The 18,943-nt window shown below is 44.6% G+C and overlaps 1 long non-coding RNA gene across 1 annotated transcript; it reads right to left on the bottom strand.

The window, feature by feature from the left end:
- Positions 1 to 820: 820 nt before the first annotated feature.
- On the bottom strand, positions 821 to 10,737 carry LOC122443954. The gene is made up of 4 exons (XR_006270158.1): positions 10,678 to 10,737; positions 6,511 to 6,580; positions 4,173 to 4,479; positions 821 to 1,700 (listed from the first exon to the last, which is right to left on the bottom strand). It is a non-coding gene; the product is annotated as an uncharacterized LOC122443954 (long non-coding RNA).
- Positions 10,738 to 18,943: the final 8,206 nt, after the last annotated feature.

The raw sequence follows: 18,943 nt of genomic DNA, 5'->3' as shown, positions 1-18,943 counted from the left end.
CACCAGGCTCCTCTGTCCACAGGATTCTCCAGACAAGAATACTGGAGTGGATTGCCATTCCCTTCTCCAGGGCATCTTCCCGGCCCAGGGACTGAACCCGGGTCTCCTGCATTACAGGCAGATTCTTTACTGTCTGAGCCACTGGGGAATAAAGTAATGTTAAATTGAAGAAAAATAGAAAGAATGCAACCCCAAGTCAGGAATCTCAAATTTTAATATCATTTTTGTCACTAACCTGATCACCCATTTGAGTCCAACAGAAAAAATACAAATGTAATCAATGTACATATTCAGGGGTAAGACAGGTTTGGATTTAATCTAGAAATTCCTTCCAACTGTAAACCCTGTCCCTGAGATTATAATATATATGATTGTAATATACATGTATAATATGTGTTATCATATATGTCATATGTATGTGTACACACAAACATACTGAAGGTGAAGAGGGCAAATGGAGAAATGGAAATAGCTTAAAGATTAACATTTGATGGGACTTCCCTGGCAGTCCAGCAGTTGAGACTCCAGGCTTTTAATGCAGGGGGCACAGGTTTGATCCCTGGTTGGGGAACTAAGATCTCATATGCCCTGTGGCATAGCCAAAAATTAAAACAAAAACAAACAAAAAAAAACATTTGCTGAGCATTTGGCTACCTGATGCAAGGAACTGACTCATTGGAAAAGACCCTGATGCTGGGAAAGATTGAAGGCAGGAGGAGAAGGGGACGACAGAGGATGAGATGGTTGGATGACATCACTGACTCAATGGACATGAGTTTGAGTAAGGTCCGGGAGTTGGTGATGGACAGGGAGGCCTGGCGTGCTGCAGTCCATGGGGTTGCAAAGAGCTAAGTAACTGAACTGAACTGACCATTGGCTATGGCCAGGCCCTGTGCTAACTGTATCATTCCATCCTCCTGCCCATGCTGTGAGGCCAGCGTCATTATCCTTATGTAGAAACCGAGGCACTGAGAGACTCAGCGATTTGCTTAATTTAAGTGTTGAAACGAAAAAAATCTATTTCAGAGGACCAAGCATGTAAGCACTACACTATATCTCTTGTAATTTAATAGAATTAATTTTTAATTTTTTTGGAAGAAAATAAGATTAAAATTTGATTTTTTAAGAAATACTTCTTACCCAGGGATTTAAAATTAAAATAAGATCATAGGAATGTAGTAATAGCTGTACCTACCACACCAGGAGCAGAGTGTATAAGAAAAAGCAAAACATTCACTTTATGATGCTTCCTGGCCAGAGGACATTTTTGATTTTGCAAATGAGATCTAACAGGTGAGGAGATTTGCTCACCATCAAACATGTAGTTGACAACTCTATGCTTTCATTGAAAGAGATAACCGAGAACTCTCTAATCCCAGTTCTACTCCATGATGCATCTCTCGGAGTTGGTATTTTATTTTTGTAAATGTTTTTATTTATTATTTATGGCGGTGCTGGGTCTTTGCTGCTGCTCCGGCTTCTCTCGAGCTGCAGCGGGCGGGGGCCTCTCTCCAGCTTGACGCACAGGCTTCTCACTGTGCTGGCTTCTCTGCTGGGGAGCGTGGGCTTTAGGGCGTTCGGACTTGAGCAGCTGGGACACGTGGGCTCAGCAGTTGTGGCTACCAGGCTCTAGAGCACAGGCTCAGCAGTCCTCCGCGGCACGTGGGATCGTCCCAGATCAGCGACTGAACCCCTGCCTCCTGCATCGGGAGCCAGATGTTTCACCACTGAGCCACCAGGGAAGCTGAGGAGTTGGTATTTTAAACTAAATAGAGAGAAATGGATAAATGGGTAGGCAGGTAGGTAGATAGACAGATCTTGTAGCCTTCATGGAGCTTACACTGTTCTGAGAAAATGACTCTGTATGTGTGTGGGGGCAGTGGGGTCGGGGGAGAGAGGTGGATGCTTGGCTTGATGGTTTTTATGAAGTAACAAGTCTAAATTCATTCACTATAACCATTGGCTGTTGTGTCTTCATAGATGGATTATCTAGTTAGAGAATTTTCTTTAAGAAATTTGCAGTCCCAAACTGGCGCTATCTCACAGGAAAGAAATCTTGCCTTCGACCTCTCCGCCATCCACAGCCGCCTCTTTCTCTGTCCCATGGTCCAATATAATTTGATGATGATCCACCATTTGGGATTTTCTTCCTCACTAATCATCTCCAATAGCCAGAACAAGCTCCTGCTGTTTGTGTGTGGATTTGCATTTTATTAAATGTTGTACAGGATTATTATATAAGCTTTACTATCTCTATCAATAACAAAATACCTCATTATTTTTCCACTTAAAATTTTGCTATTACAATATCTTTTTTTTTTTGCTATTATCCTTTATGAATGGCTCAGGTAAAGAAGTCAGGGATAATTCTAACATTACATTTAAATTTGAAATGTGTTACCATCATAAGTAAATAAGTGAGTTTTAAGCCATGACTTATTACCATGAGAAAAACATTATCAATTTTAGCATGTCTATTTTGCATGCATGCATGCTTAGTCACTCAGTTGTGTCCAACTCTTTGCAACCCCATGGACTGTAGCCCACCAGGCTCCTCTGTCTATGGGACTTTTTTTCAGGCAAGAATACTGGAGTGGGCTGCCATTCCCTTCTCCAGGGGATCTTCCTGACCCAGGCATCTAACCTGTGTCTTGTGCATTACAGGCGGATTCTTTACCTGCTGAGCCATCAGGGAAGCCCTATGTCTATGTAGAGTCCCAGAATTTTAAGTGAGTCATAACCAGACCACTGCACACCCTGCGATGTGTTTCAGCTTGCAGCAGTCCTCAGCATATTAATGATCCAAAGAGAAACAGCACCATTCCCCTTGAATGTGTGCCCCATTCTTGTTTGTTTTTAAATTCCTTTGTACAGTAGAGGACAAGTCTTGCCCAACATTCATAGCGCTTGTGCTTGTTTTGCTAGTAGCGGTGGTAACGGATCTGCAATATTCCCTCCACCTGGTCCACCCTTGGGACCAAGGTCATGAATATGCAACACAGCCAGCTGAGGTCAGGGATAGAGAACAGAGCAAAATAACCAACAAGGAACGAGCCTGGACCCCTGACTCGGGCCTCATTAGCTCTATGCTTTGCATGCATGCTCAGTCACTTCAGTCATGTCCGACTCTTTGCGACCCCATGGACTGTGGCCCACCACCTGTAGCTCCCCTGTCCCTGGGATTCTCTAAGCAAGAACACTGGAGTGGGTTGCCATGTCCTTCTCCAGGAGACCTGTGTTTTAATGGACTGAGATCTCAAGTCACAGGCAGCCAAGGGACCAAGTATGTGTATTCAAATTCCAAAATGCCCAGTGGGAGAAGATCATAGTTTTTTTTGCCTTAGTTGTTTACACTAAACTCAGACTGTTTTTTTAAAAAAATTGCTCTGACCAATCGAGCAAAGTGTTCTCTAAGCCATATTAATTTTGGAAACTTCCTGAGTCACCATTCTCCCCATTAATCCAAACATCAAGTGCCAAAGTTACTTCAATCAACATCTGAACAGTAAGCAACAATGTCTCATTTCTACCACTGTGTGCTAGAGTTGGGGACACTAGAGAGCATGTTTAAGACATTCAGGCAACAATAGGCATTTAGCAGTTTACAGATGATTTAACAACTAGGTCAGCGGAGGGCTCTGTGGCCACAGTGGTAAGCTGGAATGGTAGGTTTTGGGGTGACTCAGTTTGCCTGAAGGGCAGAGCCAGTGGTCAGCACAAATTGGTACTTTCATTGAGGTCCTGATATGCAGAAAACTGGACCACAACGATAAATCAGAGAAACTGATGCTGATGGTGGATTATACCAAAAGAATGGGCCTCACCAATGCCAACAGAACTAAGATCTACTCTGGTGACTGTGTGGTTTGGTTTTGACTCATAACGAGTAACTTTGTCCTGCCTCTGGAGCTGTGGTGTCCACTAGCCATGAGCGACATGTGGCTATCGAAATCAAAATGAATTACACTTTAAGTTTAGTTCCTTTGTTTCACTAGCCACTGTCAAGCACTCAGTAGGCTCACAGGGTTAGTAGGGTTACCTAGCGGTTACCTAGTTGAACAGTGTAGACCATTTCCATCATCAGGGAAGTCTTCTTGGGCTGCACTAAGCTATACTGAGAACCCCATTCTAGAACTTTAAGAAAGAAAAAAGGAAGGAACATCCATGTTTACCTGGATCAAGAATCCTGCTGCTGCTGCTAAGTCGCTTCAGTCGTGTCCGACTCTGTGTGACCCCATAGACGGCAGCCCACCAGGCTCCCCCATCCCTGGGATTCTCCAGGCAAGAACACTGGTGTGGGTCGCCATTTCCTTCTCCATCAAGAATCCTGAGGGTCCCCCAAATTTTTAGTCTCACATGTGTTATTCTTTGTTCATCCCTGACGACTTTGTTCCCTTCTGATCCATCCAGCACACAGTCACCAACGTAGTTTCATACAGTCTCTTCTCTGCTCAGAACTTTTCAGAGGCTCCCCAGTGCCTGCAGGAGATAAAATGTAAAGTCCTTGTGTCTAGCATTCAAAGCCATTCAACACATTGTTAATTAACTTTTTCAGCATTACTTTCGTTATCCTACAAACATGGACTTTCTGCTTCAAATTGGTTTCCCCTCTGACCCCTGCATACGCATTGTGTCCTCCCAACGCACTGCCTTTTCCATGACATTCCCAGTGTCCAGATACCTGTCCAGATCCATGAGTGTGTGTGCCCGCATGTGCGCGTGCTCAGTCATGTCTGACTCCTTGCAACGCTATGAACTGCAGCCCAGCAGCCTCCTCAGTCCATGGGATTTTCCAGGCAAGAATACTGGAGTAGGTTGCCATTTCCTTCTCCATGGGATCTTCCCAACTCAGGCATCATACCCCTGTCTCCTGAGCCTCCTGCAGTGGCAGGCAGATTCTTTACCACTGAGCCACCTGGGAAGGTGAAAGTCGCTCAGTCGTGTCCGACTCTTTGCGACCCCAGCTGAGCCACAAGGGAAGTCACAAGGGAAGCCCCGTCCATTTCATTACCACCTATCTAAATCCCACCAGTCCTTCATGTCCTGTTTAAATCACATATCTTTCACATTTTCCCAGTGATCATAGCTCTAAGTAGTACTTCCCTGGTGATCCGGCGGTTAAGACTTCACCTTCCAGGGCAGGGAGTGCGGGTTCAATCCCTGGTGGTCGCTCAGACCGTAAAGAGTCTGCCTGCAGTGTGGGAGACCTGGGTTCTATCCCTGGGTCAGGAAGATCCCCTGGAGGAAGGAATGGCAACCCACTCCAGTCTTCTGGCCTGGAGAACTCCATGGACAGAGGCGCCTGCCAGGCTGCAGTCCATGGGGTCACAGAGAGTCGGACACGACTGAGCGAGTAACGCTGTAGTTCAAAATAGTTCTTCCTGTCTCCTTAATTCCTACACCTTTTACCCATTTAAAGTGAAGAGGAACTAAAAAGCCTCTTGATGAAAGTGAAAGAGGAGAGTGAAAAAGTTGGCTTAAAGCTCAACATTCAGAAAACTAAGATCATGGCATCTGGTCCCATCACTTCATGGCTAATAGATGGGGAAACAGTGTCAGACTTTATTTTGGGGGGCTCCAAATTCACTGCAGATGGTGATTGCAGCCATGAAATCAAAAGACGCTTACTCCTTGGAAGGAAAGTTATGACCAACCTAGATAGCATATTAAAAAAGCAGAGACATTACTTTGCCAACAAAGGTCCATCTAGTCAAGGCTATGGTTTTTCAACTGGTCATGTATGGATGTGAGAGTTGAACTAGAAAGAAAGCTGAGCACTGAAGAATTGATGCTTTTGAACTGTGGTGTTGGAGAAGACTCTTGAGAGTCCCTTGGACTGCAAGGAGATCCAACCAGTCCATCCTGAAGGAGATCAGGCCTGGGTGTTCATTGGAAGGACTGATGCTGAAGCTGAAACTCCAATACTTTGGCCACCTCATGTGAAGATTTGACTCATTGGAAAAGACCCTGATGCTGGGAGGGATTGGGGGCAGGAGGAGAAGGGGACGACAGAGGATGAGATGGCTGGATGGCATCACCGACTTGATGGACATGAGCTTGAGTAAACTCCGGGAGTTGATGACGGACAGCGAGGCCTAGCGTGCTGTGGTTCCTGGGGTTGCAAAGAGTTGGACAAGACTGAGAGACTGTACTGACTGACTGAACTGACTTGATATTATATTTTCATATATTCCATCTCCTCATACTAGCAGAAGCTACCATCTTATACTCTGAACTCAGCTCAGTACCTGGTAATAAATATCAATAGATTATTTAATTGATTACTGCTGAGCTCAATTCACTATTGGGCTAGAGAGGATATGAGAAATGAACTTTCCAAAGCAGAGAGAAAAGGAAAAGGAAGTCCTCTGCTTTAATCCCGCCACCGGAACTACCACCGGAAACGAGACTCCCTAGAGTACAGTGGGTCATACTCCCTCAGGAATAGGCTGGACTGTTCCTGCCTTGATTCTGACCCGTACCCTTCTACAGCCCTGAACAAGTACCTACCTGGGCTGAGCCTTCCTTTCTTTGGCAGTTCTTTCCCTACTTTCATGTGACTGGATCCATTCCCAGCTTCCTGTGTGGAGAAAATACGGCCAAAGGCAGGTTGTTGAACAGAAAAACTGGGCCTATCTCTGTCCAAGTCCAGTGAAGATGCTTTTGAGTTTTATTCATTCTAAGTAGAGACTCTGAGTCATTGGCTAATAGACCAACTCTAGGCACCACCAGAGGATGACTGGATCGTTTTGGCCACTGGGAAGATTTGCCTTCAGGAGAGTTTTCAAGCTATACCACGAGTACTGGTGGGCGCCTTTCTTCCCACATTCTCCCCTATAAACCAAAGCGAGGCACAGAAATTTTGTCTTCTCTCAGTGAAGAAAGAAGGTTTTGTTATTTTTATTGTTCTGACAAAGTAAACAGTTATTTCCCAAGAAAGGGACAATATTGTGCAATATTATCTGCCAGGTTAAATGACTATTTCCTTAGCCAGTTAACCACAGACTCAGCCATGGGCTTGTGTGAGGGTTACCTAGGAGAAAAGAATGTCAAATTAGTTTGTAAACAATAAAGACCTAAACAAACTGTGGTTGTTCATAATATTTTATAACATCAATCAGCTAAATATGGCAAAGGTCAGATAAAAGGCAATTCAGAATCAGTCAGGGAATCAAGCAGTTTCGGTTAATTCCACAATCCAGCAGTGGGAAGATGCAAGGCTTCCCATTTTTCAGCGCCCCCCATGGGCTGGTACCCAGGGCAACAAGCCCTCGCAGCCTCATTTGCTCCACCACACCACTGGAATGCTGCTGAGTCATCACCCTCTCCTAGAGCAGCCAAAGAAATTGGTGACTCAGAGAACTGATTTATAGTTTCACGTTTCACTGCTCTAGCTCTCCTCTGACACACACAGTTTCCTTGTTGCACCTGTTTCACACAAAGCTTGAAACCTAGGTGTTAAGTCACTCAGTCATGTCCTACTCTCTGTGAATCCATGGACTGTAAATTCTCCATCCATGGAATTCCCCTTTACCTGTGGAATTCTCCAGGCAAGAATACTGGAGAGGGTAGCCATTCCCTTCTCCAGGAGATCTTCTTGACCCAGGGATCGAACCCAGGTCTCCCGCATTGCGGGCAGATTCTTTACTGTCTGAGTCACCAGAAAATGACCTTAAAACTGAATAGCAGCAAAATATAGAAGCCATGCTTTAAATGGTCTATTGACATAGTGATTCTAATAGAGGCATTTCTGACTTTCAAATACTAAAGAAAGGTCAAAAACTGATCAAAGCCATTCAGGACTCTGTACCTGTGGGAACTCTGTATTTTGAGGTACTTTGAGGTTTCAACCTCTGTTTTGTGTGGTGATACCACAGGCCCTCACAAAGCCATTTTTTACTTTCTAAACTCTGTTGCTTGTAACATTTGCAAGGTAGTCAGCTAGGTTAGAGGGTTAGGCATTGCTAAAGTCATGGAACAAGCTTTTCTTTCTGTGAAAAAGCACCATACTCTGAACAAGTTCAGTTATACCTGTTTTAATCAACTAAAGAAAAAAACCAAGTTTTTAGGAACCAGCTTATAAGTTGCATAGTGAAAAATGAAGATATAACCATGATTATTCTTTACTAGCATTTTGAATATCCTGAAAAACACTTCAGAAGGTTGTGAAAGAATTATAATTATATAACTACCTTTGCTTTTATTTATTACTCATCTCAAAAAAATGAGCTTTGTACAACACTGCAAATCAACTATACTTCAATTTAAAAATAATTAGCTTCTCTGAGCTGTTTTAGGAATAAAAAAGGGGACCTCTGCTAGCCTGAAGAAGCTGTAAGTAAATATGATAAAGCTTAACAAGAGGAAAGTGTCAGCAATTTAAATGAAGGTCAAAGATTTTAAACAAGCTGTATAGATAAGGCCTAGCACAGAGAACAATTCAGGACAGCCAATCCCTAAATGGAATCACAAAGTCCAAAGAAAAGTCATCCTGAGATTTTCCATCACTTGGAGGCCTTGCAGATGATAACATTCCTCTGCTCCCCTTAAAATGATTAATCTTTGATTAAAATGTTTTCAAAGGTCAAAGGAAAGTTCAGTCTAGTAAGATCCTAAAGGCTGCTCTGTCCTGAACTTGTATTTCTTGGAACGTAGTTTTCTTATCTGAAAATTGGAAAAGGGGACCCAGATGGACTTTGGTTCCTCCCAGATTTAGAATTTTATGATTCTAAATATGTTGCTTGTGAAACTTGTGAGGAACTTGTACCGAATTCCCTAGTAACTAGGAGACCCCTGGAGGTGTGGCTACAAATAGAGGTCACAGGGGACTTGACTCAAGATTTACATCTTTTTATAAATGGTAAAAATTAAGACCATTATAGAGTTCTTACTCTGTTGAATTATAGTTAAAATACTTAGAACAGACTAGGCCATGTTTACTCCAACTGATCAATCCTGGACATTTATTTCCAAAAATTGCCAAAAATAATCAAAAGCTGGGTAGAGGACATTATCTCTTTGCAAAGAACAGAAAAGCAACAATAAAAGGGGAAAGTAAGCATTTTTGAATGAGTCAGATTTTTTACAAAATCATTTTCTTCTACATCTGTATTGTTTGAAGAACATAATAGACTATACAAAGGGAAGCTTGGAAATAAACCCTGCTATTTTAAAAAATAATGTCCCATAACGATGATATTTCCTTAATTTAAAAGTGGAGAAAATTCAAATGGGAAAACAAAAAAACTGGTGTTGAAAGAAGAAACTATCCTTTCTATATGATAGATTCTCAGTAAGTACTGGTTGATCGATTTTTTGGAACCTTTCATATCCAGGTTTTCTTTCTACCTCTGTCTTAATTATTTGCTCATGTATTCCTTCAATAACCTTTATTGAGCTTATGGAAATGAAATTCACCAAACACTGAGAATATGAAAATAAATTTGATAGGTCCTGTCCTTGAGAAGCTCACAGTTTAGCGAGCTAGTTTTCTGACCACCAAAAAGTAGTGGGTTTAACATGTACCAGGACTTAAGTAAGCTCAGAGGAGTATTTTGTGGCACAGTGATTCACATGAAGATAAGCCTGGGATGCACTTTACGGTAAACCGAACTTCTTGGTAAATGGGGACTCTCCCTCCAGTGTGATAATAAATGTAAAAGGGACTTTCTGAGTCATCTCACAGTACAGCAAAAGCTCCAGAAGATGGGGTGTTACTATAGCACTAGCTTGGGAGACAGACAACCTGGCTTCTAGTCTGTGCTCTGCTCCTCAGGCGCGGGGCGACTGCAGGAAGGTGGATTGACCTTTCTGGATCTCAGACAGCTCACTGAAGAACGGGATGAGGGGTCTCCGGACAGACTCTGCACTAGGCAGACTGTGGGACCAGGTAGTTGGATGGCATCACCGACTGGATGGACATGAGTCTGAACAAGCTTCGATGATGGACAGGGAGGCCTGGCCTGCTGCAGTCCATGGGGTTGCAGAGTCGGACACGACAGAGCGACTGAACTGACTGAACTGATGGCTCATCTGACAGGTTATCTCGCCAAGCCTTCTCTAGCTAGAAGTCTTCCCTAAGGACTCAAGAAACTGCCCCTTGGTCTACCCAGGAGCTAACCGTCGGTTCTGTCCCCGGGCCCCCAGGCCGGCCCCTGGGGCGTCCCCCTCCGGCCCGGCCGGCTCCGGAAACCCGCGCCCGCGGGACGAGGTAAAAAAAAAACACGTGAGGGAAACGAAAACGGGTCTCTCTGAAACAAAGGTGCCCGCGAGTGCGCTCCCGGGAAGCTCGGCCTCCGCCTGTAAACAGGAAGGGTCGCCTTCGAAGGCCGAGTCAGGGTTTCGAGGTAAGGGGATGTTTTTCCTCATCTCTCCGGCGGCCCCTGACTGAAGGTGTCGTACGAGCCATCAGGGGCGCGACCTCACCGAGCCTGGAGGCAGGGCGAGGATGGCTCGAGATTGCCCCTCGGAGGGCCAAGAGCAAGGCAAAGGAATCCACTCCTCTCTATACAACTACTCGCCTCCCGTAGCTCCGGGAGCCAGAGGACAGCCGAGCCTCGCGCCGAAGCCTTTCAAGCGCGCGCGCTCGCGGGGCGGGGCGGGGCGGGGCGGGGCGGAGCGGGGCGGGGCGGGGGCACTATATCTCCCGGCGGAGGAGCACACGAAATCGTGACTCACAGCCTCCAAAACGCGCTGCCCTGGAGCCGGTTGCTTAGCTGGCGCTGCCGAGGCTGCTTTCCTCGCTCAATCAGAGAAGGGCGCTCTGATTGGCCAGCGCGACCCTGCAGTGGTTGGCCGGAAAGAGTCGAGGCGCCTGATTGGCCGCGCCGCACCTGCAATGCGTCAAGCCGCGGTGGGCGTGGAGGGCTTCCGCGTGAACGGCTGTGGGCCGAGGGGCCGCCGGCCGCCCAGAGTGGGAGCGGCTGCGCCTGTGGCCGCCATCTTTACTAGGGGCGGCGCGGGCGCCCCGGTATCGTCGGGGTTTCTCACGGTGCCCTTGGGCCGGTAGAGAAAGGCTCTGCGACAGAAGTTTTGTGTGTTGGGGGGTGGCGGGGGGGGGTGAGGTTCTCTTCCCTTTTTACGTTGCGGTGGGCCGCCTCGTGTGTGCGTAGGTCCCAGGAGGCGGCGGGGGCAGAACTGGAGGGCTGGCGGCGCCCCTGGGTGAGGCGGGCCTGGTAGGAGACCGAGGCCGCTGCCCTCAGACCGCTGGGTGTGCACTCCGTCGCGGGCGCCGGGAGGGTGCTTTGACTCCATTTCTAGGCGCGACAGGGAGATTCGCCCCCTGGGCATCTTGCTCGCGCTGGAAGGCAGTTCTGGAAATCTCTCCCGAATACGTCATGTTTCTTGCTCATGCCGAGCGCGGTCCCCGCCTGCAGGGAATGCGTTTTGTTTTTTTGTTAAGAGCTGTAACTCCTAACAGCCGTCTTAGAAACTATTTACCGGCTCCAGAGATCGTGGCCTGCGGGAGCGAAACGGAGTTTGCCTGACAGACACGCTGCGAGACGTTGGCTGAACATTATTTTGATCGTACCAGTTTGGTTGCCTTTTTAGGCAACTATTGTGTTTGTGTGTGCATCCGGCTTTCGTTCGTCTCTGATATCCACCCCTGCAAAAAAGAAGAAAAAGCCCGCTTTTTTTTTTCAATTTCTCTTTTACTGTAGCAAAAGTGGTCGTGGTTCAGGAACCCCTTCGGTGGATATGGGTGAAGAAAAAGAGCTATGTTCCCTGGGTGAATTAGTGCTAGAGAAATGGGAAAAGGCCACGGTCGTCTGCTTTAGTGGGAGCGATGTCTTGGTTGGGTTTTATTTGAGCCGCGTAAGTGCGGCGTGGCTATCCAAAGGTGAATTCTTTGGAGCTGCCTCGAGGTGTGGGCGTTGCCATGGCTGCAGGGTGAATTGCAGGGCCAATAAACGCAGCAACGCCAGGCCGCTCCCTTGTATGAAGTCCTAGTAGTGATTGACTACCCAGGTTTGTGTATCCAGGCTTTCACCTTTCCCATCCCTTTCCAAGATGCTGGACTGATCCTTACAGTCACGTGGGTCTGTGTTGATTGCAGTATTGACCAAGGTAGGCACAGCCTCTGCCTTACAAGATTTTCTAATTAGAGACTGCGGTTGGGAGCATGGGTTTGATACCATTTGCCATCCAGTTTGATCTGTAAGTTATTGTTCCTCTTAGTTAATCATACCAATTTTGAACACTTAACCATTGGCTTTTACGCGTTTTCCCATAGGCCTCACTTTACCTTAGGGTGCCTTCTGCCTAAAGCTAACATTGCATTTTACTGTGTATTAGTATAATGCCAGTTCATGGACACTGCAAAAGAAAGACAACTGCAGTTTTGCATCATCTCCATGTAGCAAGAACTCGTGCCGCTGTGGGACACGCAGTAATTCAGTATTCTTTAGCAGCTGCGCTGCTGGGAGTCAGCCACTTGGCTTGCACTGTGAGAGAGAGGGAAGGACGAAGTCTTCCAGAGCCTTGGTTTCTTCTGTAGTGTGAAGAGAACCAAGTCTGTCTCACAACCCCTGTGAGCGTTGCATAAGATAAAAATGTGCCAGGACTTGGTAAATGGTAGAACTATTGACAATACTATTCATCTGCTAAAGCATTGGAGTGCCCATAACTGTCTGACCTTGTGATAGGAAGATTTTCCTTCAATATTTTCTGCTTTGTGGGAAGAACAGATGGACAAACTCAGATCTAAAATAAACCTTAAATGGCCTGGTGTTTTTCTTAATTGAAGCATAGTATTAATATAGCCTTGTTAGCATGCAGTACCAGATTTGAGGGCCCTTAGGGTGACTAGCTAGCTCATCAGTTTGCCTTGGTCTTTCCTGGTTTTAGCATCAAAGGCACATGTCCTAGAAAGCCCCATGTCCTAGAAAGCCCCTCTGTCCCAGGCAAACCAGGACACTTGGTCACCCTTGGATTGTTTTCATTGTCACAAAGTGGGAGGATGAACAGAATAGGAAATGAAGATTCCAACTATGTAGAGGCAATTAGATTTCCCTGCAGCTGGAGGCCACTGAGCTCAAGAAAAGGGATATCCTTGTGTGAGACGAGTGTGGGGTGGGGCCTGAAACATAGCATGTCCCAGTCAAACATAATTTTATCCATCTTTATTCTTTCTTCTCTCAGTCCCCACACAGAATTTTGCTTTTATATTTTTGAAGTTTCTTATTTAATGCGAATCTTCATCTCTGGTAATGAATGAAAGTCGCTCAGTTGTGTCTAACTCTTTGCGACCCCATGGACTATACAGTTCATAGAATTCTCCAGGCCAGAATCCTGGAGTGGGTAGCCTTTCCCTTCTCCAGGGGATCTTCCCAACCCAGGAATTGAACCGGGGTTTCCTGCATGGCAGGCGGATTCTTTATCAACTGAACTATGAGGGAAGCCCAATCTCTGGTAAAGGCTTTCCCAAACGGTTCATCACTTGAGTGCAGAAGTACTTGTTTATGTCGTGGACCCGTTCGCTAGTCTGATGCAGCCTAATGCTGCTGCACTGCACTTAGAGGCTAGTGAAGGTAGATGTTCTGCTTTTCCACCCACGTTGATGGACCTGAATTATCTCCATGTAGGCCAGGTTCAGAACCCTGCTCCCTCTTCCTCACCCCGCTGCAGTTCTCTTTCCAGTCTCCTCCTTTATTCTCTTTCACCTTTGCATTCTTGCCATTATATGTCACCAATATAGTTCAAGACTGTTTTCTAACTATTGCAAAAGTTGGTCTTTCTCCCCTAGTTCCGTCTTATGCCCAGCTGATGGAGTGGTGTTTCTAAAGCATACATATGACTATATGATTTTTGTCCTCAACCGCCCATGGCTTCCTTTGGCCTTTTGGCTTAAGTCCAGTTTCCTTAGGAATTCCTACCGGGTCTTTCTATAATCTGACCTTTCAGTCCTAATAACCCACTACCCTTTACATCTGCTAAATTTCAGCCATACGGACTGTTCTTCAGTCTTTTCCCCCTCCATCTTTTATTCAGGTTGCTTTCTGGGCCTAGATTTCTGATTTCCATCATCTCTGCCTAACAGAGTTTTGATATCCTTAAAGACTTCAGATGCAAAGTTGGCTGATATAACCTCTCCCCCAGCTGGCCCCTCAGTGCTTAATCTTACCCTCTCTGTTCTCACTGTCTGGTGGGAATACTTGATTACTCATTCCGTAAATGGTTTTCAAGTCTCTTGTGAGTGTGGCCCTATAGCGTGGCCTCTCGAGGCCCTGGGGATATAAAACTGATTTGAACCTTGGTTTTTAAGGACTTACATTTTAGGTTGGGAGGTAATGTGACCCTAAGTAACACTTTTTTTCAAGGTGAAAGAAGACAAGTATCAGGCATCCAGAATGAGAACTCACTTTGCTAGAGCTTTGTGGAGGAGGTGGCATCCGCACTCACTTGGTGGGTCAGCAACTGCCATGGATGTACACTGGGAAGGCCTTCCATACAGAGGGACTGCAAGGAACGGAGCAACCGAGCTGAAAAGACCAGGGGCTGTTAAAGAAGGAGAAGTTGTCTGTTACTAAGGGGCCTCGTGGGAGACAGGCTGGAGGCAAGTTGGTTAAGGCTAGATAGAGAATGGCCACACACTGCAGGCCAGAAGATAAGACTCTCCTGTGTGCATGGAATCCATTGCAGAGTTTTGACAAGAGACTGACCGAGTCAGAGGTGGATTAATAATTACGTGGCGGCAAAGTGGTAGGTGAATTTTACCGAGAGACACTGTGGACAGAGTGATGAAAACAACGAGAATAATGGCAAACACAAGGTGCCATGCAATATCCTTACTTGCAGTATCTCATTTATAGCTCATAAAAACCTTATTATTCATTCCTTTTCACAAATAAATTGAGGTTAGAGAGTATAAATAACTTGCCTGGCTTCACCCATGGTGACAGAGCTGGAAGTTGAACTCATGTACTGTATACAGTAGTTGGTCCACGAATTAGCCTTAAAGTGTTAGCAGTGAGATTAGAGAAGGTCCAGGAAATGATACTTGTTCACTTACAGTACTTTATGTACCTTGAGGTGAAGAATAAAAAAGCAACAGATATTAGTATGGTTGGGCTGAATTCTGGACTGTCTTCTCCAGTGTTGGTTTCAGCATATATCTCCTACATGTTTTTCTATATGAAAAAGATAAGATCAGTAAGCAAAATGTGTTGTTCCAGTTTTACGAAAACTCATGATACCCAAATGAGGAAAGGGTATAGATGCCTCAGAAACATCACAGAGGAAGAGTGCCGACAGCCTGGCTTGGAGATGTGCCAGGTTATGCTTCCAGATACGACTCTTGATGGGGTGTGTTTCCTGAATGTGAACTAAAATTTTTCAAGGGATTTGCCTGCGGCAGAAAGACTTTGAGCTAGTACCCACTAAGATTTAACGGGTTCAGAGCACTGGAGGGGTAATTTTCCTACGCTCCGGTCACATCAGCATCCCTCACCTCCACCACTGTAGGTGCTCAGTTGTGTCTGCCTCTCTGCAACCGCAGCCCGCCAGGCTCCTCTGTCCACGTGGGCTTTTTCAGTCAAGAAGACTGGAGTGGGTTGCCATTTCTTCCTCTCCACAATACCCCCTCCCCCCCAAAAAATTGGTAAAATTAATGAAGAAGAGCTTCAAGAACAATTGCCCTTCAAGAACCGCTGGGTTATTTTGTGTTCTCCTTGGTGCTCTCTTCCCTACCAGCTAAGATGGTCAAAAGAGAAGCAGGGAGAAGGAATTTTCATTTATTCCAACCCCTTCTATTCCACCTCTTCCTACCCTTTGTGCTTCTGGTTTTGTCAAAAATCCTTCAAACCTAGGAAATGCTTTTCCTCTTCAGTAATTCTAGTATACATTTTAGGAGTTTCCCTGGTGACTCAGTGGTTAAAAAAAATCCTCCTGCTAATGCAGGAGGCGAGGGTTCTATCCCTGAGAGGATCCCACATGCCTCAGGGCAACTGAGCGCATGCAACACGACTACTGAGCCTGTGTTCTAGAGCCTCGGGGCCACAGTCGCTGAGCCCATGCGCCTGAGACCCTGTGCTCTGCAACAAAGGAAGCCACCGTAATGGGAAGCCTGCACACTGCAGCCAGAGAGTAGCCCCTGCTTGCCGCAGCTAGAGAAAGCTAGGGAAGCTGTGAAGACCCAGCACAGCCAAAAATAATTAATAAAATTAAAAAAATAATTCTAGTATGCATTTTCGAATACCCTGGCTACCTTTTCCCCTTTGCTAATACTCTTGCCTAATTTGTGTGTTTTTATCATTCTGATTAGATTATAAGTTCATTAAAAACTGAAAATACCTTTTAAAAAACTCTGCCTGCACCATTGTCCTGCATATAGTAATCACTCAACCTTGATTCGTCATCTTTCTTCTTGTTTTTTCTGGTTTTTCTAGTCAACACATCTCTGATGATAACGTTGAAAATTCAATGACACTCTAGAAAAAGGTTATTCATTCAAGATTCATTCCACACTGTTTATTAAATTCATTCTATGTGTCAGATACCCTTGAGTGTGAGGGCTTATTACTCTCTCCTGCGGTCATGGTTATTAATGGTTTTTGGGTCATCAACACCTTTGAGAGTCTAATAAAAGCCATAGAAACCTCCCAGTAAAACATATAAAATAATTCTGCAACTCCTGTCAGAGTCTAGACTTTCAGACTTGAAGTCTGAAAAGCCTGCTCGGTGTGATATGTTTAGACTTTACCACTGTATGGTAACATGTGATGTATCTGTGTAGGCATTCATGTGTAGTACAGTTGACTAAATGTATAAGTCACACTATACTACTAGAAATAGTTCAATACTTGTTGGTTTTTAGTCATAAGACTTTAAAGCAAAGATAGGTATCTTTTGCTACTGAAATTTGGGAGGCAAAATATAGCATCACTTTTTTCATTACAGTAAAAGTTCTGATTTGTCACTGGTACAAGCATTTTTCAAATTATAATATGCCATGTTAGTAAACCTAGTCTTTGAAGTTTTTAAGTTCTGGTTTCTCTTGTTTTAAATTTTGTGTAACCCGAAATATATATAATTAAATTCAGGTAAGCACTGGAGTACATAAACGAGATATTTCACAGAGCATTTTCACATGAGATCTAGTACAATTGATGTTTTGATCAATGTTTGTTTATTATCTTGAAAAAATATTTTCATTGAAGAGAATGAATAGTGATTGCATGAGTTATTTGCAGAACAGTTTACCAGTGGGTTTTTTATATTCCCTTGTGCTGTTCTTCCTAATTAGCATCAGGAACAGTTAGAACTGGACATGGAACAACAGACTGGTTCCAAATAGGGAAAGGAGTTTGTCAAGGCTGTATATTGTCACCCTGCTTATTTAACTTATATGCAGAGTACATCATGAGAAAAACAGGGCTGGATGAAGCACAAGCTGGAATCAAGATTGCCGGGAGAAATATCAATAACCTCAGATATGCAGATGACACCACCCTTATGGCAGAAAGTGAAGAAGAACTAAAGAGCCTCTTGATGAAAGAGGAGAGTGAAAACGTTGGCTTAAAGCTCAACATTCAGAAAACTAAGATCATGGCATCTGGTCCCATCACTTCATGGCAAATAGATGGGGAAACAGTGGCTGACTTTATTTTTTGGGGCTCCAAAGTCACTGCAGATGGTGATTGCAGTCATGAAATTAAAAGACACTTACTCCTTGGAAAGTTATGACCAACCTACACAGCATATTAAAAAGCAGAGACATTACTTTGTCAACAAAGGTCGTCTAGTCAAGGCTATGGTTTTTCCAGTGGCCTTTGTGGTTTTTCCAGTGGAGGTAAGAGTTGGACTACAAAGAAAGCTGAGCGCAGAAGAACTGATGCTCTTGAACTGTGGTGTTGGAGAGGACTCTTGGGAGTCCCTTGGACTGCAAGGAGATCCAACGAGTCCATCCTAAAGGAGATCAGTTCTGGGTGTTCATTGGAAGGACTGCTGTTGAAGCTGAAACTCCAATACTTTGGCCACCTGATTCGAAGAACTGACTCATTGGAAAAGACCCTTATGCTGGGAAAGATTGAAGGCGGGAGGAGAAGGGGATGACAGAGGATGGGAAGGTTGGATGGCATCACCGACTCAACGGACATGAGTTTGAGTAAACTCCGGGAGTTGGTGATGGACAGGGACGCCTGGCATGCTGTGGTTCATGGGGTCGCAAAGAGTCTGACACGACTGAGTGATTGAACTGAACTGAACTTGCTAAATTTTGTTACAGAAAGACTGATAAAGCCTGTTATCTGGAACCTGAAATTTATGAATTTGTGTAAAACTCGTGTGTGTAAAAGGTGTAGTGAGGGAACATGAGCTGTCACTTGAGAAATTCTTCTCTGTGTATATTATTAATGGTGGTATAACTGGATACCAAGCCAAGTTTACTAATGTCTACAACTCTTTACTTCTACCTGAAAACCTGTTGCAGTGATTATTATTTCAGCAAGACAAGGCTGTTGAGATTTCCCAAAAGGATGCAATTTCCAGTGGCCTTTAGTAATCCAGTATGACAGATTTCTTTACTGCTGGACGAGGTCTATTTTAAATGGTAACATGATCTAATTAAAACATAAAGAAGCTGGTGCAAACATCATCAATGTCATCAGTGAGTATTATTGAGGTTTTTACTTGGGCAAAGCATTCTGAAAGTACTGAACTTGCAAAGAATTACGCATAGCTCTGCCCTTATTCTCACAACTACACTGTAACCTGCATGCAGGCAGGGACCATGGTTTTCTTTCTTTATTTAGTTACATTTATATTTGCTTACACCCTCAATATTTACAACAGTCTGGCATATAATAGTTGCTAAATAAATAAAGGTTGAACATCTGAATCAACAACTATTAAAATAGTTGAGAAATAGGAGAGAAAGAGAAATGAAAGAAAAATTCTATTTTGTAATGTAGCTTTTAAAAGGGAAAATGCTATATATGTTCTTTTA

This window comes from Cervus canadensis, chromosome 6 (assembly GCF_019320065.1).
Source record: "Cervus canadensis isolate Bull #8, Minnesota chromosome 6, ASM1932006v1, whole genome shotgun sequence".
NCBI classification, from domain to species: domain Eukaryota; kingdom Metazoa; phylum Chordata; class Mammalia; order Artiodactyla; family Cervidae; genus Cervus; species Cervus canadensis.
This window is presented reverse-complemented; position numbering and strand designations above follow the sequence as displayed.